Source organism: Macrobrachium rosenbergii, chromosome 13 (assembly GCF_040412425.1).
Source record: "Macrobrachium rosenbergii isolate ZJJX-2024 chromosome 13, ASM4041242v1, whole genome shotgun sequence".
NCBI classification, from domain to species: domain Eukaryota; kingdom Metazoa; phylum Arthropoda; class Malacostraca; order Decapoda; family Palaemonidae; genus Macrobrachium; species Macrobrachium rosenbergii.
The window spans coordinates 23,317,141-23,338,592 of record NC_089753.1 but is presented as its reverse complement, the minus strand read 5'-3'; the positions used below and the strand labels follow the sequence as shown (position 1 = coordinate 23,338,592).

At 40.2% G+C, this 21,452-nt stretch overlaps 1 protein-coding gene and 1 long non-coding RNA gene across 15 annotated transcripts in view; one reads left to right on the top strand and one right to left on the bottom strand.

The window, feature by feature from the left end:
• Positions 1 to 19,721, top strand: part of LOC136845025 (uncharacterized) — a 356,972-nt gene extending 337,251 nt beyond the window's left edge. For 3 of the 6 annotated variants that reach the window (XR_010855046.1, XR_010855049.1, XR_010855045.1), the window contains one exon: positions 18,920 to 19,717. This is a non-coding gene — a long non-coding RNA (uncharacterized lncRNA). Of the gene's footprint in view, positions 1 to 18,919 lie in introns of all 6 variants that reach the window. The other 3 variants (XR_010855048.1, XR_010855044.1, XR_010855047.1) reach the window with 3 other exon arrangements.
• The window catches only part of LOC136845024 (longitudinals lacking protein, isoforms H/M/V-like), a 345,912-nt gene that overhangs the window by 34,299 nt on the left and 290,161 nt on the right, over positions 1 to 21,452 (bottom strand). The window contains exon 6 of one of the 9 annotated variants that reach the window (XR_010855043.1): positions 15,468 to 17,578. The exons of the other annotated variants lie outside the window; for them this stretch is intronic. The gene's annotated coding sequence lies outside the window, so the exon portion shown is untranslated. The remainder of the gene's footprint in view (positions 1 to 15,467; positions 17,579 to 21,452) is intronic. 9 annotated transcript variants of the gene reach the window in all.

Here is a 21,452-nt window from a genome sequence, read left to right as displayed (position 1 = left end):
TTGGTACCTTCTCCATCTGTCCAACGTCGGCGTTAGGCGCCCCTGTGGTTACTCTGAGTGTGGGTTCTTCTTTCTTCACTCATTTGGCTTCTTCTTTCTCAACTTTCCTGCAGGTTTTTCTGTCCCTCCGTCTAGGCATCCATGTAAGTTCAGGGTTGATTCCGGGTCTTTGAGGTCTTCAGTTCCAGATTCCCATTCTCATGCGGTTTTGATACATCTAGATTTGTGGTTTGGGTGTTGCGGCCTCTTCGCTCTCAGGAGTGGGCGTTGTCCACCCAGGTGTGGCCAGCCCAGGTGTTGCATCATCCTCGTTGGGTGGTGCAGGGTTTGCGCAGCCTACTTCGGTGCCTCCAGTATGTTCGCGATTGATACATTAGGTGTCCGTCCCACGTACCCAGGTGTGGCAAGTTCCAGGTTTTCGAGTTCGGCGTTTGCTAGGGGTCAGCCTGCCTCTTTCCTGTTGTGGCTTGGTTGGACCAGTCCGACAAGGATTGTTCATTTGAAGAGGAGGATCTGGTACTGGATATTGGTTCTCCTTCAGCTAATGAGAATGAGTATAAGCGGATGGTGGACTTCACCCACACTTATACTCAATCCAAGGTTCCGGAGGAGCCTACACTACCGAATCAAGCGATGCTCGAGTCGCTGTATGCGACAAAACCGGTAGTTGCTCAATCATCAAAGAATCTGGTCTGCTTTGGCCATGTCGGGCAGGCATTGAGGGAGGCAGACGTAGGGTAGTGGCTTTGATAGGGTCGAGTAAGCAGGATTCAACCTGGCTTCCTATTCAGGAGGGATTTTAACAAGGTAGCGGGTAACCCTTCTGCGGGTGTCAGGGTTCCTCTCAACATGTCTGTTGAGGCTCTTCTCTCTCGGGTTCCTTCGTCAATTGTTTGGTCTCAGTTTCATCTAGGGAGGCTTGTATCTTGAAGGACACCTTTTGCAGCCAGTCGGAGGCCTTCTCCCACTCTGTGGATGTGTCTGGGTTGATAGGGTTTCTTGTTGGGTTGATAGGGTTTTCTCAAACAAGATGGATATACTCCCTCCAATCCTGTACTGCCTGACACCTCATCACTTTGGTGTCAATGGGGCTGGCATACCAGGTTAACATTTTGTATGTCTCAGGATCGCTGGGACTTCCATATTGAGAATGCAGGTATAGTCTGGAACGATTCTCGCTTGTCGGATCTTCTGTGATAGTCAGAAGTGCATCTGGCATCCGGAAGGTCTATAGTCTCCCCTCTTCCCGACGTTTATCTGTACTCAGATGCCTCATATCAAGGTTGGGGAGCAACCTTGGAGGAACCCAGGCTTCGGGTCTCTGGAGAGATCAGGAATGAGAGGAGTCATAATCTTTGGGAACACAGGGCTGTAAAGGAACCCCTCAGGTGTTTTTCAGTCCTAGTGCGCAACAGAGTAGTGGGTCTGCTTTGCGACATCATAACTGCCGTGTCGTATCTGAGAACTCGGGGGGAACAAGATCATTACAACTTTAGGAGGTGTATGGTTTCTGCCATTCAGTCTCATTCATCAGGTAATCAGGAACTGCAGAGTGTCAAGACGTCTATGACTCTAGCTCCTTGCTGGCCCTAACGCCCTTGGTTTCCGGAACTCCTAATGCTCCTTACGGAAGTTCCGATGCTCCTTCTCATGCGGAAGATCTTCTATACAACCGCAGTTTCACCATTATCATCCAAACTCTTGCATGATGAACCTAGTTGCAGGCGACTGCTGAGCGAACAGCTAGACAGACTGGACTCTCTAAAGCTATGTCTAGACAGTGTTTCTTTCAGCTTGAGAAAGTCAACCTGTAAGCTTTACCATGTCAGCTGGACGTGGAAGTCGGTGTCGTAAGGAAGGTCATTCCATCTTTAGGCCTGCCATAACCAAAATAGCTGATTTTCTCTTATTCCTTCGGAAAGTCAAGATTCTTCCGTTTTCGGCTACTGCTAGCTACCACTCAACACTTAGCAGTACATTTTTCCATCTTCCCAAAAATTTCTAGTAGGAAGATCTTCTATGATTTATTACGTTCCTTTAAGTTTAACGTCCGGCCTTGCCGACTCGGGCTCCTTCGTGAGAGTTGTCGGAAGTTCTAACATTAAGACAACTTATTAGGTGTTTTCTTTCTTTCGGCTTTAGCTGCAGATAGAAAGGTGGGCGAGCTTCAGGAAGTTTTCTAGGCTGGTTTCCTAGGCAGGAAATATGTATTTCTCTTCTTCCAGAATTCGTGGCGAAGACAGAGTCAGAGGCTAAAACTCTGCCTCGTTCGTTTAAGGTTCTTTGTCTGCAAGTGTTCAGTTCCGGCGATCAAGCGGGGATGTCTTTATGTCCGGTGCGAATATTAAAGTCTATTCATCAAAGGTTGAGAAACTCCATCTGCTTCTGTGTACACTTCTTGTCTCTCCGCAGAATCCTTCCTGTCCCCTGTCAAAGAATGCAATTAGTTACTTCGGAGAGAGGGTTCCTGGTTCCTGGTTCATAAACGCTCACTCCACAAACACAGTTGCAGGCACACTACACGATTCTCATGAGGTGCGAGCTATATGCCCTTGAATACAATTTAATTTTGACTTTACATTATATTTAGCATTTAACAGTTTTTTTCATTACCGCACAGTATTCGGAGTATGTCCACTTCATCTTCGTTTCTAAGGAATTGTTCAGTGTCTTCTATTCTGGAGGCAGTTTACTTGGGAGTCCGTCTGTGTTTTCTTCCTTTACTTAAGAGACGTTCAATTCGCCGCAGCGCATATAGCAGCGAATTCTCCTATCTAGGGTGTGTTCATTTAGCTGAGGTGGTATTCTCTTAGTGCGAAGGCTCAGAAGGTTATTCTCTTAGTCCATGGGTAATGGCGAAGTCTATTATCTAGGGTGCGCTCATTTAGCTAAGGTGGTATTCACGTACTGCGGTGGTTATTAGGTTAACCAGATGAGGAGTTCCTTTTAGGCTTTAGAATCTTAAGCAACAGTGATATTATAATCACATGAACTTAAGTTTAGTACGTTTTAAGTATCCTAGTCTTTGATAGTTTCCCTACAAGAGTACAAAGAGGTGCTTTCGTAGGCTAGCCTAGGCTCTTTCGTCGGTGCTGAGATACTTCTTCACGCGTCGGTTGTTGGCCTTTGCCGCAACCTGCAGGGCAGAGGGTTAACAGCTTGGCACACTACCTCATTCCCTCCATACTGGGTAGGCTCTGATTGGCCACTTGGGAGATTCATCATTCTCCTCCTTACATGAGAGTTGTTCTCTTAGTCTGTGTGTAGCGGCTAACTCTATTATTGAGGGTGCGTTCATTTAGCTGAGGGGGTACTCTCTCAGTGCGGAGGTTCTTAGGGGCGGCCACTTGGAAGTCGGTGTTGGTTTTCATGACTTTCTACCTCAGAGACATTCAGTTTTCTTCAGAGAAGAGTTACTCGCTGGTTCCCTTTGTGGCGACCAACTCGATCTTATAATTACATAGTAATGTCAAGGGTGGGGGGAAGTTTAGGTAATGAATGTAGTCTAAGGAACTTTGGATTCTCTGTTGGTTGGGATTCATAGTGAGAATATTAAGTTTGGTGTTAGTACTATGAAGTTAGGCAGATCCAGTGGACAGGTTTGGTTTCTTCAACCTCTTCTGCGCAGACATTGGCGGCAACAGGCGGCAAAGAACACGAAGATCCTGCACACTCGATTTCTCCTCCATACATGAGAGGCTACAATAGCCACATGGGAGGTTCATCGTACCCCTCCATACATGAGAGTGCTTTGATTAGCCACATGGGAGGTTCGTCGTTCTCCGCTACTCATGGGAGGTTGGTTTTTTATTTTGCTACTCTCTATCCATGAGGAGGTTTGAATACCACATGAGAGGTAGCTCGACTCAGACAGTACCTAGACATGAGACTGACATCAGGGGTACTCTCTCTACAGGTATTCTCATCTGCCGAGTGGGATAACCAGGTGAGGATACATTCATTTATACAGAGTAGGCGAATAATGAGTTACCTGCTTTCCCTGTTGGCAGGTCAGGCTGAATTACATTGATCCCACCTCCTTAAAGTTTTGTTAATCGGGCTAATTCAGGTGTTCAGGGAGTGTATTGCAATAGTAAGTTTTCATTATAAAACTAATATTGTAATACTTACCTGAACACCTGAATGATTCCCACCCTCCTCCCCACTTCAATTTGAATAGTGAATAACGCAATTGGGGATCTCGGCCTCACTTGGCCGGGACTTGCAGCAGTGTTGCCAACGGCACTTCAGGTAACTCATTTGACAAGATTTTCCTGTAAGCATTGGTAACGCTGACAGTTAATTACCCACTTAGTAGGTAAAAGCTATGGGGATGTAGTTCAGGCTGGTAGGTGACCAGGGCTAATTCAGGTGTTCAGGTAAGTATTACAATATTAGTTTTATTATAAAAACTTCATTCTTATTTCCTCTAATAACCACATGAGTAAGGCGTATTTCATCACCTAAACAAACTAGCTAATTGTCAACTGAATATCTAATGAACCATAAAAGATAGCATTTATGACAAGTTTGATGTACTTCTATTATAGATTGCAGGTTCTATTACAAAAAATTTTTTTATATAAAAACAGGTATACAAAAGATATTTAATCAAATTTAAGATGAAAGCAGCATGTTACCCCAAAAGATTAAGGCTAACAATACAGTACAGTATAAATGAGTAATATGGACCTTTTTTTAATAATCATATTCATTTTTTATGATATTCAGATGTATATCATGGGTTGAAAACATTTTTTAAAATTACATTTTTCTATTGTTCTTTATAGAACAACTGATACAGGAAAACACCAAATTTTTTAAGCACATGGTATGTATTCCTCATAGAATATAAACCTGAGCCTTTAATATAAGAATATATCCCTCAGTGCAAGCAGAAGCAGTCACTGAAACCCACCTTCACATAAGGAACTATGTGACATGGCTGAGGTGGGATTATGATTAAGGGCTCTGGTTTGTAAATCTAACGGAAATACAAATTACTTTAAAAATTTGTGATTTGCTCTTATAGGAACACAAACCATCACCTCTTAAGTGGAAGACTCACTCCTTAGGTTGGAGGACAGTTTCTTAATTCTATAAAAAGTTGATTTTCTGCCTAAAAATGCCATGTTCCTATTCACAATCATGAACAGGGGACCAATTACTCATGTAACCTCCTTATACAATCAAGCATCGGGGTGCAAGACTGATGCGGTCCTGTGCCAGTGATACATACAGTCACTTATGAACATCAAGATGTCTTGTCATGCCTTGAGGTGTTTTAGGAGAAGTGTAAGAAGTATTTTGAAGTCTGGGCTTACAAGCACTAGCATGAGAAGGACCAGATGATTTAGAGACTGCTTGATGCACAAGAGGGTTATTGTTGTCCGCCCTACATCTGTCAACTACAGTGTCAAGCTGGTCCTTGGGGAAGAGAGATGAGGAGCTTAAGACATCTCCATTCCTCAAAGCTAACACAGAATCTGTACTGATGAATCTCAAGACCTTGGAAAGGGCTGCATCCCCTCTTTTCAGCAACCAGCTGGCCCACGTGTTAGCTGTTAAGTGACCCAAGTATGAAAGGGTCTTTCAGCCAAACTGCAGCAACCTAATGAAGTGGCACTCTCTTCAGTGTCGCCCATAGAAGTGGAAGAGATCTTGGCCATTGCTGATGACCATAAGTCAAGCCATGAAACAGCTTGGAATGATGACAAAGCAGTACGTATCTCCGTAGTAGCCGCCTCCTGATGGGTGAAGGATGGACCCTCCGCCTTAATTTGTCTAAAGATAGGCCTGGGCCTAGACAAACCAGGTCTGGATCTACTTGTCTTAGCTGCAATACAACCTTGGGGGTTGTGTAAAAATGTCTCTGCCGAGGAAGTGGTGGAGGGAGCAACCTGAATGACCTACTGGAACGGAGTAAACTGTCCTGTCTGGAGACACGAGAATTCACTTGATTGAGAATGAAGTCAGCATGATTAGAGCAAGGCAACCCTGAAGATGTCTTCGCTTCTTTCTTAGGCCTCAGCAGGGCTTCAATTCCCAAAGAGAAATCTGAAGTGGTTGCCAGTGTCTCCTCAGCCAGGTCGTTATACCCACGAATGAGTTAAACAACCTTAGCACAGGTTATCATAAACTCTCAATTGTCTACATCTTCTACCTCCTGGCCGCGGGAATCACGATCTGGCCTGTCAACAGAGTCGCAGGAAATCAAAACGTCTTCATTCACCACTGGAGTGTAGCCTTGCTCAGGGCCTAGGACTTTCTTGGGGCTTGAAGATCTGCAGAATGAGAAGGAATTTTGTCCTGATCCCGATCCCGTCCATGAAAATGGGAGCAAGAACTTCGACGAGACAAAGAATGCCATGATTGGTTACATGACCATGCAAGACTCCCATTACGTGAAGGACGGTCACAGACGTGTGACCGAGAGCGCGGATCATGGTCCCTTCCGTAAGAACATGAGAACGAACAAAAACAGGGAGAAGGCAGCGATGGGTGGTTACGCAACCATGTAGGGCTCTCAACCCGCGTACAAGACATTGCCGTGCCAAGGGCAACAATTATGAGATCCATGAGGAGAACAGTCCTGATCCCAAGAGCTTTCCTTCACAATTGACTTCTTGATGGGAGCCTTATTGTCCTTCTTACAGCCTTGGAAAACACTCATTCCTGGGACAGGATGAGCTCACAGAAATCTCCTTTGGAGAAGTCCAATCCGTAGATTTAGGGTTCTTAAAGGACACTTCTCTGGATGTGTGTACTGCAGTATGGGAGTCAGGAACTGGGTGAGGTTCGTCGGCTAAGGCAGAAGAAACATGGCTCTGTTCCTTGAAGGGAGCATGGCTATGTGAAGAAGCAAGAAGGCTTGAAGCAGCTCTAAATGAAGCAGGAGCTGGTTCGACACAGACGCGTCTGGACGAACAAGGATCAGCTGCAGAAGAGAACCGAGAACCCGAAGAGGGTCTGGGAATCTTCTTGCGTGGAGGAGCTATGAAGTCTCTCTTCCTCCAACGTCTGACAGGGATGGACAGAACAGACGACAAAGAAGAAGAAGAAGGTGCAGACGAAGACAAGGAAGGAGATCTATGATGTCTCTTCTTTTATTTCAGCGACTCGCTACTGCCATACTTCTTCAGAAAATCACCTTCAACTCTGTCAAAAAGAGCCCGAACAAGAGAGTCAGAGGGAGCAGATACAGACGGTCCAGGGATGGAAGTTGATGGAAACGACAAGGATGGTGACAACACGGTGTATAGTGTGGGGAGAGGCAATGACAGCTGAGATGACAACATGAACTGTAGCAGGGAGAGCCGTTTTAATTTGAGATGATATCACAGAAACCAAAGCTCTGGAAACTCATGGCGGTCGACACTTAGATGCAGGAAGACATGCAGTGGGACAATAGGCCGCCAAAGGTTTGTACCCCTGGTAAGCTTAAAGACATCCAACACTCAGAGAGCTTCTGCACATCTACCCCTGAAAAGAGTGTACAGGAGGAAGCTGCTTCCTCCCTCTAGCATGTTAAAAGGGCCAAAGCTCAGGATAGGATGTCCTGTTGTGAAGTCTACTGGTGTTGTGTCCTGTCTAGCACATACTTGGCCTGACTGATGCCTAGCAGAGAAAAGGATATAAGAAGCGATCCAGTTACTAACCCATTCATCATGCAATTAGTACCAGAGACTAATTTTTTTAGAGGAGCATAGACACTACGCAACCTGTTGAACAGCCACCAAGGACTTATGGATTGTGTCCCGGACGTAAAACTGAGGTAAAGGTAGTCTGGTACTGCCAGACACCTGCCCCCATTACTCAGTTATGCATCTGCATTGCCAACTGTTGTTGGCAATCAACACTGAGGAGTGACCATCACACAATCTCATTATGTTGCAAGTATCCACAAGGCAAGCATTACCAAGAGGCTGATGTGCAGATAAAGACCATTCTCTCTCCACACACACACACACACCAAAGAATGAAGGATATCCCAAGTGTGTGCCCAGCAATCCTTGATACAACTGATAAGCATTTTCAGAAGTGGAGAATTCAAAAGGAACTCCACTCCTACCAGGAGGTCCCGATTATCCAGCCACAATGCAGTTTTCCCTCACTCTTGGCTCAAGAGCAGGTGGTGAGAGGGAGGGTTGCTTGAGGCCAACCAATGCTGCTTCAGCTGCCACTGAGGTGAGAATTGGTGGAGGTGCCTGGGAGGCAAAAGTTTCGCCAAGGACAACAGACGACAGATTACAACTTACTAAGGCCCAGTTGATTGTTTCTGTCACAACAGGAACTGTCCTGTCACCTTTTTAAGCGTGCTGAGGCAAGAGCTGCTACTTTCCCTTGCCTACCCTACAAGCAGGAGCTGAAGATGGGATGCTGAAAAGGCTGGGATGATGCCTGACTCTTTTGCAAGAAGAAGAAACCCGAACTTTTTTTTAGCTATAGTGGATCAAATCTCGATAATAAATGAAGTTAATACTTGGCATTCTGCTCATGACTTGCTTGCCTTTTACATTACAATAAAAAGGATAAGGATTTTCAACTTAGTCAGTCAGAGTGCAGCAAAACAACTTAACTCGACCACAGCTGAAGCAGCAGTGCTGGCTTACAGTAGATGAGTGGGGATTCCTCCTAGTTACACACCTACCTCCAATTAACCACCTTGTTTCCAAATTTCAATGATCATTTCCAGCTTGTGCTGAAGACTACTCCTGCATGAAAAGGTGATGGCTTGTATTTATGTAGGAGCAAATGCCAAATAAACTAAATCACATATGAATTTTTTTATTGTACTTACAGTTTTTAAGGGCACATCAAAGCCACTGAGTATTGAAACTCAGACCTTATACAATACCTTATACATCAATAAATAGCCTCTTTTAATTCTTTTCTGTAAATTGTTCTGATTTACAATTAACAAACAGAGTATTAACACTTGTCACAGTTTGGCCACTTGCCTATTCTGCCTTAGCATAATCATAGTGGAAAGAGTACACTGTAATTTGAAAATACATCTGACATAATTTTGTCTCCAGTTCATTAAAAAAAAAAAAAAACAAAGAGAGCAACACTTAGGATAAAATACTGACAAAATAAGCATACAATTGCTGTAAACATTGTCAATTCATGAATTGGCATTGCCATTTTCAAAACTTTATCATCCTATTTAAAAACTAAGGCAAAAGGCCAACAGAAAATACAGAACTGTTTTGCATAGTTCTACCCTTTGAAACATACTGAAGTCAAAACAATATGTCCAAAACATTTTTTTACATATTTGGTACTGTACATGATTTTTTATTTACACAATATTTGCTAGATATTAAGAATTATTCTAAATACAATCAGACATTTGCTATAACAATAACTGACAATCATACTTTTGATAAACCTTTTCAGGTGTAAAAGATGGCAGTTTTTTGCTCCTACAAAAAAAAAATGTTAATTCCTGCACATATTATTTACATGACTTGTGCACAGGTATCACTTGCATGATGCCTCAAATGGCATTAGCCAGCACCAAGTGATCACAGTGACAATACCCTACAGTCCTCCAGTTCCTTTTAATATGATACTGACCCATTTTCCAACCACTTTAGGTGACCAAATGTGAATCTTCAAGTGAATTATAAATAATTACAACATTGCTTTTAAGTGAAACAGTGTACAGTACAAGTGTTGGAAGTGACTGAATAACTGTGTGTGTGTGTGTGTGCGTGAACACGCACACACTCTGTCAAATTTGATTAGCTTTCCTCCTGTCACTTCACCTCCCTTTTACCTGTCCTGAGTAGCCAGAAGGGGTACTATTGCTGGGTTAGTTCATGTTAAAAGCTAATATGCTGGTGGGAGCTGTGGTGTGTGTAGTGGTCTCATCAACCACCTGATAATGTTTAGAGCAGAGGTGTGTGATTACCTTAGTCATTTAGGTATCTACAAATTGGGCTGGTTTCTGGGATAAGACTCGGCCTTTGGTCACATTTTCCCACCAAGATGATTAGAGTAGGGATGACTGTAACAATATAACAACTCTCAGTCCCATCAAGCTCACTTCAAAAGATAATTAGGAGCCACAAAAATACCTTTGAGTTTATCTGCAATTCTTCCATAACTCCTCATATTTTGAAGACACCAAGTCTGAATCCAAATCATTCATACACTACAACAGTGCAAGAAAACTAAATGAATTAGCTGCCTCATTTAAAGTAATATGTAGCTGTGTGCCAAACATTTCTATTTGCAGCAAAATTTTTGGAGGGTGCCTGTTCTGTTATATAAGATGTTATGCTAAAATGCCCAGTGATGGTGAGCAAATAACCAAGGCTCTCAATATTCTGTACCATGGCCTTTCATAGGCTGGGTTTGTTTTCAATATGGAATGCATGTACATCACAAGAAGTAAAAAGAATGCTGGGCAGAACCTTTTTATTTGAAGGTCATGAATGAGATGTGAGGGGGATGTGGATGATATACCAGAAGCTGATGAACTCTTGATTATGCTTAAGTATGAATTCACAGCTTCTGAAGTGGAATCAGTAATAAAGAAAACACAGAATATAAAATACCAGGTTATGATGGCATCACTGCAGATGACTTTAGCTGAAACTGAAATGGCAGCTCATATACTTGTTAAACTGCTTTGCAGAATATGAAATGTGCAAACAACCCTGATGATCGGGAACTAGACATCAAAGCCAAGATACCAAAAAAACGATGACCTGATTGAGTGTGGTAACTATAGAGGCATTTTATTTATTATCCATTGTAGTAATAAAAAAAACAGTATGCTTATTCTCAATGGGTTGGAGAGAGAAACTGATATAAAAGCTTGGAGCTGAACATGCTAGTTTTGGAACAAGCAAGAGTTGCACAACTCAATATACAGTAAACCCCCCGTATTCGCGTTCTCATGGTTCGCGGACTCACGCATTCGCGGGTTTCTCTGTGGAACATATCTAGCCATCACTCGCGGAAAATTCGCCCATACGCGGTATTTTTCACTGAGAAATATTCACTAATTACTGTATTTTCATATAATTTTCATGAATAAATGCACTTTTTGTGATAAAACTATTAAAATAATCAGGTATAAGCATTTTTACAGGGTTTTTCTTGGTTTAAGCTATCAAAATGGGCAGTTCTAACTGTTTTTATAGGGGGTTTTAAGCATTTGTGGATTTGACCTATTCGTGGGGGGGGGTGTAGGGCGCATCCCCCGCGAATACAGGGGGTTCACTGTATCTTTGTTAAGATATATTGTGAAGCAGTGCATGGATTTAAAAATTCCTCTCTGATGGCTTGTTAATGAAGGCATTTGACAGAGTCCACAGACCAATATTATGGAAGATCCTTTAATTATCCTCGATAACAGAACCAAGCCTCTGCCAGACAAAGTCAAATAAAACACTACAGATGTCCAGCGACTCCGTACCAGTACTCCCCCAATCTTGTCAACACCACATACCCATTAACACCAAATATGCTTATAAACAACAGCCATCACACTTTAAACTGAAAAATTGATGCAAAAGGCAATTAGATTATTTGCCAATATTTGTAACAATATACTGTATAAAAACATTAAAAAAAACTTTATATCTCTCACTTGTACACAACACACAATACGGTAAGTGTACAATACTTAGTAACATGGATGTCACCTTTTACCTATTTTGCCTAAACCTAGTAGAGTAGTACAAACAATAACAGTACAATAGTACAAATAATAACAGACTTGAAAATAAAAATGGTTTTTTCTCTCCACGCACAGACTTTTTCCCTCTCACATGTATCCACTGCTGAAACTGCATATGTTGGCCAGACTTTTAAAAACTTGCGAGGAGGTTTCCAAGTCATCGTCCTCCTCTAACAACACTGTCATCAAGGTCCTGTACCTCTTTGATATCAAGAAGTGGCAAGCTGGCCAGAAGGGGTGTTGAAATGCCTAGAGGGTGGTCATGGAAAGGTGGCAAAGAGACGTTAGATTCCTGACTGGTTGAACCTGGCAAGTCAACAAAGGGAATTTCCATCAGCTAAAATCCCTCTACTCCTTCCTCAGAAGCATCCAAAGCCTTGCCTTGAGCCTCCTTGTTAGAAAGCTCATGTCAAATCTTGAGCCAAAACAGCCAACCTATGGACATCTGAAACTCTGCAACCCAATGCAGGCCTGCAAACATCATAGCTGCAGCCTTCAACTCAGCACCGTGAATGTGTATCAGCTTCCCTTTTTTGACGAAACTAGCTCAAGGTCAACTGTTAAATGTCCTCATGATGGCCTTTTGCCATGACCTTGCGGACCTGACTCCTGGACGTCTTCTTCCCCGAGTCTGACGTTTACTTCTTAAGGTTGTCCTGGTAAGTCTTGATTTCGTGCAAGCTTAACCAAGCAGTGCCATACTCCTCCATAACATGTGCCGTAGACCAATCTCCCTCGATTCTTGTAACAATTTCAAGCTTCTTTTGAAGGGTGAACACCTTTCCTGCCCTCTTAGGACAAGATGGGGCCATACACAGCACACTCAGCACAAAACACAGCAATAACAGCACCTGCAATGCTGCAGGCACAACAACAAAAGCCATGTTTTGATAGAAAAGCATTGTGTACAGCAAGTACTCACAAACCATTCAAAAAGCAACTGATTACAGTACTCATGTCTGGACAAAGAGGAAAAACACACTTTGTTACTGGATGCACTGATACTTTCTGGATACTATACCCAATTTCAGAAGGAAGTTTATGATGCATGTCTACTAGCCATTAAAAAGCAAAAAATCACCACACGTAATGTATGCATTTCTGCCAATATCAGGAAGCTTACAAAAAACACTAGTGCTGGCCCACCGACGCACCTTCTACCACATGTTGCGGAACTGGCAACATCCGTGTCATCCAGTTAAAACCTATGAACAAACTGACATATGATGACATGTTGAGTGATGTTGTGCTTTTAAGTTAATAACAGTCACAAAAACTTACTCTCAGTCTCTCTCCTTCTCTTGCTTTATCATTTTTTATTGATTTTTAATCTTTTTTTTGTCATTTTAGGCAGGGAAAATTACAGTACTATGACAAAACACCAATAAATAAAAAAAAAAATTAGAAATGACACGAAAAAGGGAAGGGACGTAGGTGTACTGTAATTTTGTTCCTGTGTTCATGTGTGTTTTATAGCTGTATGTAGTTCAGGAAGTTTCTCAGTGCCGTATCAGATTTTTTCTCTCTCCCTCTCTCTCTCCCACTGAAATTATTATTTTATCACAAGTTACAGTAATATCCTTTACTAAAATGTGAAAAACCATAAAGTTAAAGCTCTAAATAAGCCAAATGCCCACTTACCCATCTGCCCCCATCCCACACAATACAGTAAACCTCCCATATTCGCATTTTTACGATTCGCGGACTCATGTATTCGCGGATTTCTCTGTGGAATGTATCTACCCATTATTTGCAGAAAATTCGCCCATTCGCAGTATTTTTCGCCGAGAAATATTCACTAATTACTGTATTTTCATATCATTTTCATGACTAAATGCACTTTTTGTGATAAAACTATTAAAATACCCAAGTACTGTATAAGCATTTTTAGAGGATTTTTCTTGTGTTTAAACTATCAAAATAGGCAGTTCTAAGTGGTTTTTAGATGGGTTTTAAGTATTCGCAGATTTTAGCTATTCGCGGGGGGGGGGGTGCATTACGCATCCCCCGTGAATATGGGGAGTTTACTGTAGTCCTACACTCTCCTGGCCTGGGAAACTCCTTCCCCAACCAGCCTCCCCGCCCCTTTCTCTGTATGCTCATTCCTGTGACCAGCATTATTAACACTTCTCTCCTCTTCCCCCCCCCCCATCCAGTGTTGTGAACTGCTCAACTTTCATCCCACATAGCCTTCTGACCCTCCCCCTCAGAAACTTTTTCCCAGCCTCCCCTCCAAAACCTTTTCTCAGCACAGTTACCAACACTTCCTTAGACCTCTTGTGCGTTGCCACCCATCGGATTGCAGTTTTTTCAGTTTTTAAGAAATTTATAGAATACATATAGCTGGTCACTGGGGCTGGCTGCATCCTGATACAGTGGCTCCTTGGTATACAAACTTAATTAGTGCAAAATTCCAATCTATATATCGAAATGTTCATATATCGATCCGAATATTCCCATAAAGAATAAAGAATACAGTAATGAAATTCAATTAATTTGTCTCACACTCAAGAATTTCCCCCATATCCACCCTTTGTACCCACTTTAATACAACTACTTTAAGTGCAAGCACAACGTATAGTTTAATGATAACCATATTGGACAAAATAAATAAAAGAATAAAGCATTTCACAATAAAATTTAACATGAAAGATGAACACAATCATATGTCACCGCTGTGACGCACAGCTGACTTGAGATGCTGTACAGGGAGGGAGCGTTTATACTGTTGAGGAGCGAAGGAGAAGAGACAGTAAAAACATTACTGCATGTACATAAAAGCAGTAATAATTCACACAAAAAAAAAAAAAATAAGAGAAGGGAGTTTCACAATAAGCTGAACACAATGGTACAATATAATAATCAAATGCAATACAGTAACAAAAAAAAAACCAAGACAAAAGTCTTACCTTGAAACAAAAAAAAAAAAAAAAATGTCTCACCTTGAGCGAGTGTTCAGGACTGCACTGAATGAGACGGTAGTGAGGAGAGGGAAGGGATGGTGGTGGGTTATTGGATGGGAGATGGGGGCCTGCTTCCCACTGACTCCAGCTGTACCACTGGGCCCAGGCTCGGATGATTTTTCTCTTTCACTAAGTTTCCCCCGTTTACTTTCACTTACACTCTGTTCGCCCGATTCACTTCTCTTTTTTTTTATGGTAAAATACTTATCGAGTGACACTTTCTTTTTATGATTTTTTAGCATTCTGCAAAAGTAACTCATTCCCACTTTGACATTTTAGAAAAGAGAACCATCGTCCCAGTTGTTTTATAACCTTCCCACTACCTCCTTCCATCCCTACACCTACATCCAGGCCCGAGGGGATCCCATCTCTCAACCACAACCCCAACCAGCCGTGTGCTCCAGATTCCACCAAACAGCTCGTAAATAGAATTTTTAGTTTGTTCACAGAAACAAAATTTTTCAAAAATTTTACTTTGTATAATGCAAATATGAATAACGAATCATTCATATGCCAGGGAACCGCTGTAATGTCAAGTTCCAGATAATATGTAAATACAGATACTCAAAGGACCACAGTATTTTAATGAGCTTGTCAAGCAAATTTGCAATAAATAGAGGGTATGACAAAGTTGTTGTTTCACGTTTGCTATTTACTTTTTTCATATATCTTATAATGAGAAAGAAGGTAGGAGATGTAAGAAAAGTTTAGATAGGAGTTACAATGGAGACTTGACAGATTTAGAATACACAAATGATAACTATTATAATCAGCTGAATACTACAAGCTTTACCAAGCTTGCTTACCAGAATACATCAGTGCATCCTTGACTTATGGCGGGGGATCCGTTCCAGCGCCGCGCTCCAAGCTGATTTCCGCTGTAAATCGGTTTTTTGCCGTTATTGGCACTTTAATGGCGCTTATGGGGTAGTTACTTGATGTTGCATCAAGTTACAATGCTGTAAACAGCGTTACCTTGATGCCTAATCCTGCCGTTAGCGCCATCAACTGCGCTGTAATTTGAACGGCACTGTAAAATGCCATTAACGACGCTGAAAAAGTGCTGTAAGATCGAATCGCCGAAAGTCAGTGGCGCTGTAAATCGAGGACGCACTAATGGGCCTAAAAACAATCCTAGAAAAATAGAAGTAAAGAGGGAGGGGGATAACAAGAGAGAGTACAGATTAATGAGAAATCTTAAAATATATATAAACAATGATATCATCAGTAGAGGTTCTCTCGAGTTGAAAGTTAGTGAAAGACTAAAAAAGGAATCAAACAGTGGGTAGGCTGAATAAGATTTAGTAATCCAATAGACAAACTGCATACAAAAAAAAGATTATGTATGTCTAGTATGATCCATATTTGCTCTATGAATATGAATTATAGTGTGACAATTAACCCATACCTATTCTGCAAGATTTTGTCAGTTTGAAAATAAAGCTTTATGAAGAATATTATGAGTATGGCAGGATAGTAAGACATGATTCTACAGCACATGGGAAATAATAGAAGTTCCATATGTAGGTGAGGTAATGATGTAGAGGAGATGGAGATGTCTTGGACATGTCCTTCAAAAAACTCCTGGAAGAATATTTGGTAGTGTCAACTGGGTTCCTGTGGGAACCAAAAGAGTTGAAAGTACCAGACCTACTTGGATGCAACTGTGAGGTGGGAAGCTGGAGATTTGTGGTAGATAAAAAAAAAAAGGAAAGACATGAGTGGCAAAATTTCACAGAGGTGCTTTGTAACTCTGTGTTGGAGGCAACTGATGAAGATGAATCCCAAGTTCCATATTAAGGTCCATGGATGGGAGCCACTTTAATTCTCTTTGTTTTCCTGATGTAATTTTTGATGTAATTTTCGATTATCAAAATGTATGCAGAAAATATGTATGTGAAATAACAATGAAAGTTATCATCCTCATGTAGAGAAAAAAGCTTTTTCAAATTTTAAAGGACTTTCAGCTTTAAAATTGTACTCATATTTTTGTATACATTGAAACTTACGTCGATATTGTCCATATACTGTAAATAATAGGAGAAACTGAAAATAAATTAACTTAAAAAATTTACGTAATACGTAGATCTGAGGTCAAATTTTCCAAATAATTCATCTTTTTAGAATAACAATAGGAATCTGGCGTACAAGATTAAAGAGCAAGCACTGTTGAGGTTCCTGATATTTTTAGGCTCTTGTAAATATTGCTCAGAGGATTTATTCTTGGGTAGGAGTAAACTATTCAAGTATGGTACAGTTGCAGAGGTTGGACAACTAAGTGGTAAAAGATATTAGAAAATTCCTAAAAAATAAGTGGCAGTACGGAACGTCGAGTCAAAGGTCCATCTCGGAGTTGCTTCATGCATTATTTACAGCATGATGTGCAAGGCAGACAGTAGGCAGTGTCCCCTTACAAGGTGTCTGTTAGCTAACACTTCAGCACTAACGTCTTTGATATCTACATTACTCTGACTTCTTCATTCTTTTGTTTGCCTTTTTCTGTACTGAGTAATCCACTATGTAAGAGCAGACTACGCACTACTGAAATTACGAACGAAAACATGCAGTAATGTTAAGTATTACAGTACTCTGGATGAACTATCATGTGCCTCTTCAAATTACTCTTAAACGAAGTGGTATACGGACAGTGAGAACACGAGTAGGGTTTTTCTCCTGTGTGCACTCGCATGTGAATATTTAGGTTCCCCTTTAGTGCCGTGCGATATGGACATATGTTGCAACAAAAAAAATTTGTTCCTTTAGCATTTGTTTCTGCATGTCTCACAGACTCTGTCTTTCTGTCATAGGGGAAGAGCTGGTAAGGAAGTATGTACTGGAACGTCTTGACTCCATATTGCGTCTCACTCTCTGATGCTCCTGCTGTGTGAGTCCTCTTAGGGTCATTTATCACACCCATCTGGAATGGATGGCTCATTTACTCACAAGTTTGAGGACCTTCAGCAAGACTTCCAAGTCATTCAAAATCACACCACTGCTACGCTCACTTCATCTCTATATCTACATACTATACGGTTGTAGCAAACCCTCCTAACCAATTTACTATTTAATATCCTTTCAAAATATGGACAGGATAAAAACAAATACTTAAAACTCCCTTCTTAATTGGAAAAAAGGAAACTGTAACCTTTACTGCTTTTATAAACTCAATAGTACAGCATAAACACCAAGAGCATATAATTTCAATAATATTAAAAGTTCTTCCTATTGACAAAATTACTGTCATACAGACCTAATCACTTTGATACCTGTAGACAGGAAAGCTGTCCATATGTGAAGTATTATCATTTCCACAAAATATCTATTAAACACTTTACACTTAGTATATAAATGTGGCTGCTTACAAACAATACTAGAATGAAAAACTTGTACAATTATTAACAGTTATAAATAACTTAATTATATGCAGAAACTTGTCATTTGCCTGGTAAAAACTGTGAAATCCAAGAGCCTTCATTATAACTTGAAGTTACAAAACACACTGCAACTGAGATGTGATGATGAGCAAACAATAACTGTAACACAATCCTCTTTCAAAGGTGGAACAGGATCAATAACCAGGTGACTCGGTGACAACATGGTAAAAGCACTGCATAGCTGGTAGATTTCCAGTCTTCCCGTGTTGTTCCACAAATTAAACGTATGTCACATAAAGAAACACTTCCTTAATGGCTTTAGAACATACTGTACATTGTTTTGTATTTTAATTTGTATTTATTTCTACAATTCAGATATCTCGCCACATAATTTGTTACATAAATTTTATTCTAATGAGCCATCATGTGATCATCTGGAACCCTGTTACAGTAAAATGGCTTATAAGTAGGTTAGAGATAGTGAGTTTTTCACCCATGTGTTCTGGGATATTGACTTGCTCGTAAAATTTCTATTAATTCTTGAGTACAGTAATTACTTTTTATTCTCTGGGCTTACTTTACTGCAATAATGGAGAAAGGGCAATTAAAAATGTAAAAGGAATGATTGCTTCAAATCTCCCTAAATTTGTTTTTTAACCTAATGGTTTTGGACATATGTCAAGATCTTTATTGTATTACTATACTGCAATTCCTACATAAGTAATGTTATAATTTAATGACATAAATTACACCATTAAAACAGAACAGAATTACTGTATGCAGTGACTGAAAAGAGAAGCATTCAAATCAATTGTTCAAACAAAGCGAGATAGAGAGGAATAGTTGACCTTGTTCATCATAATTATTATTATTATTATTTACAGAAGGTGCCATACGTAATCATACTAAGAATGACCATAATATTAAAATAAAATGGTGATATAATTCCCAATATCGAAATTCTTGATGATGCCAGGACCATCGCCACCTTCACCTGCTGCAGGCTCTACACATTGGAAAGGAAAGGTCTAGCTTTAACATCACGCAGGAAACTTTCCTCCTCCCAACAGTGGCATGTAGAATGCCAAACGCCGGTATTCCTGAGCCAAGCAAGCAGACCAATCAGGAGCTGCCTCCATCTCCTGTGAGTGACCCTCCAAGTACCAGCCACCGTTTCAGTCTGCATGCGGAGATGGGTGCAACCCTCAACGTCTGGGAGAAGGCTTCGCTCACGGACACTAATCCCCTAACAGCCAATAAAAATTCAGCTCCCTCCCACCAGTCATCTGGAACACTTTATACAGTATACCGACTGACGAACCCATTCTAACCAGAACGAACCCACCCAGTCCTAAAGAGACTTACAATATGGTCAGAAACACTGACTCCCTTAGAAAACTTCTACAAAGATTCTATACCACTCTACAGTAGAACAACGTCAAGATTATAGTTGCCGTATGCTGACAACCTGAAATTCTACGGCTATGTCACACCATAGTTAACTTCTGTCTGCACGTACCAGGTACCAGAATAAAAAGTGACTATATATTCAGAACTATTTCCTTTCTCCTTATCCAGAATATGTACATCAGCCAGCTCTTACATGTCAGCCTTTAAGCAAAGAGAATACGGTAGTAAGAAGAACTGAAAAGACCTTGTACAAAACCAATTCCACTGATGATGCCCTTCTTTTTAACAGAACATATTATTATTATTATTATTGAATAGTTTGAGACTACTGAGTCAAACTTATAGACTATATTAACCCTTAAACACAGAGCCTCTATTTACAAAAGTGTCTGTCAATGGGTATGCAGCATTTGGGAGTTAAGCGCCAAGTGGAAAAAGTTTTTTCAAAAATCACAGCACGCTTAGTTTTTAAGATTAAGAGTTCATTTTTGGCTCCTTTTTTTGTCATTACCTGAAGTTTAGTATGCAACCATCAGAAATGAAAAAAAATATCATATATAAATATTGAAATATATGACCGCGAAAAAAATTTCATATATAATTGTATACAAATCGCGCTGTAAGCAAAACGGTTAAAGCTAATGAGTTATTTTTTTCCCTTTGTATTGTACACTAAATTGCGATGATTTTGGTATATAACAAATTGTAAAATGATCAAAGCAACACAGAGAAAATATTATCACAAAATATGCATGAATTCATAACGCGCGGACGTAAAAAAAAAGTTTTTTTCAAAAATTCCCCATAAATTGAAATATTGTGCTAGAGACTTCCCGTTTGTTGCAAAATGAAGGTAAATGATTGAATATTACTAGAATGTAGGAGTTTTAGCTTACAATTGCATTTTTCGACCATTTCGGTCGAGTTAAAGTTGACCGAAGGTTGAAATTTTGGCACTTATCGTGATTTATATGAAAATTTTTCAAAACTGATAAAAGCTACAACCATGAGTTATTTTTGTTGTATTCTACATGAAATTGCGCACATTTTTATATAAAACTTTATTAACGACTAATATAAAACGGTGCAAACATTACGACAAAGTGACGACAGAATTTCTGAGATGTTCGGCGAAAGTTAATACATGGACATAAGGAAAAATTTTTTTTTTTCAAAAATTCACCATAAATCGAAATATTGTGCTACAGACTTCCAATCTGTCGCAAAATGAAGGTAAATGATTGAATATTACTAGAATGTAAGAGTTTTAGCTTACAATTGCGTTTTTCGACCATTTCGGTCAAGCTAAAGTTGACTGAAGGTTGAAATTTTAGCACTTATCGTGATTTATATGAAAATATTTCAAAACTGATAAAAGCTACAACCATGAGTTATTTTCTGTTGTATTCTATATGAAATTGCACACATTTTCATATATAAAACTTTATGTAACGACTAATATAAAATGGTGCAAACATTACGACAAAGTGACGAAAGTATTTCTGAGATGTTCAGCTGAGTGATCGCGCGCGGACGTATGGGAAGAGTTTTTTAAAAATTCACCATAAATCGAAATATTGTGCTAGAGACTTCCAATTTGTTGCAAAATGAAGGTACATGATTGAATATTACTAGAATGTAAGAGTTTTAGGTTACAATTGCGTTTTTTGACCATTTCGGTCAAGTCAAAGTTGACCAAAGGTTGAAATTTTGGGTACATCATGATTTATATGAAAATATTTCCAAACTGATAAAAGCTACAACCATTGGTTGTTTTTGTTGTATTTTACATGAAATTGTGCACATTTTCATATAATACTTTATGTAACGGCTAATATAAAACGGTGCAAAAATTACGACAAAATGACAAAAGAATTTCTGAAATTTTCGCCGAGTTACAGCAGACATGAGGAAAAAGTTTTTTCAAAAATTCACCATAAATCGAAATATTGTGCTAGAGACTTCAATTTGTTGCAAAATGAAGGTAAGTGATTGAATATTACTAGA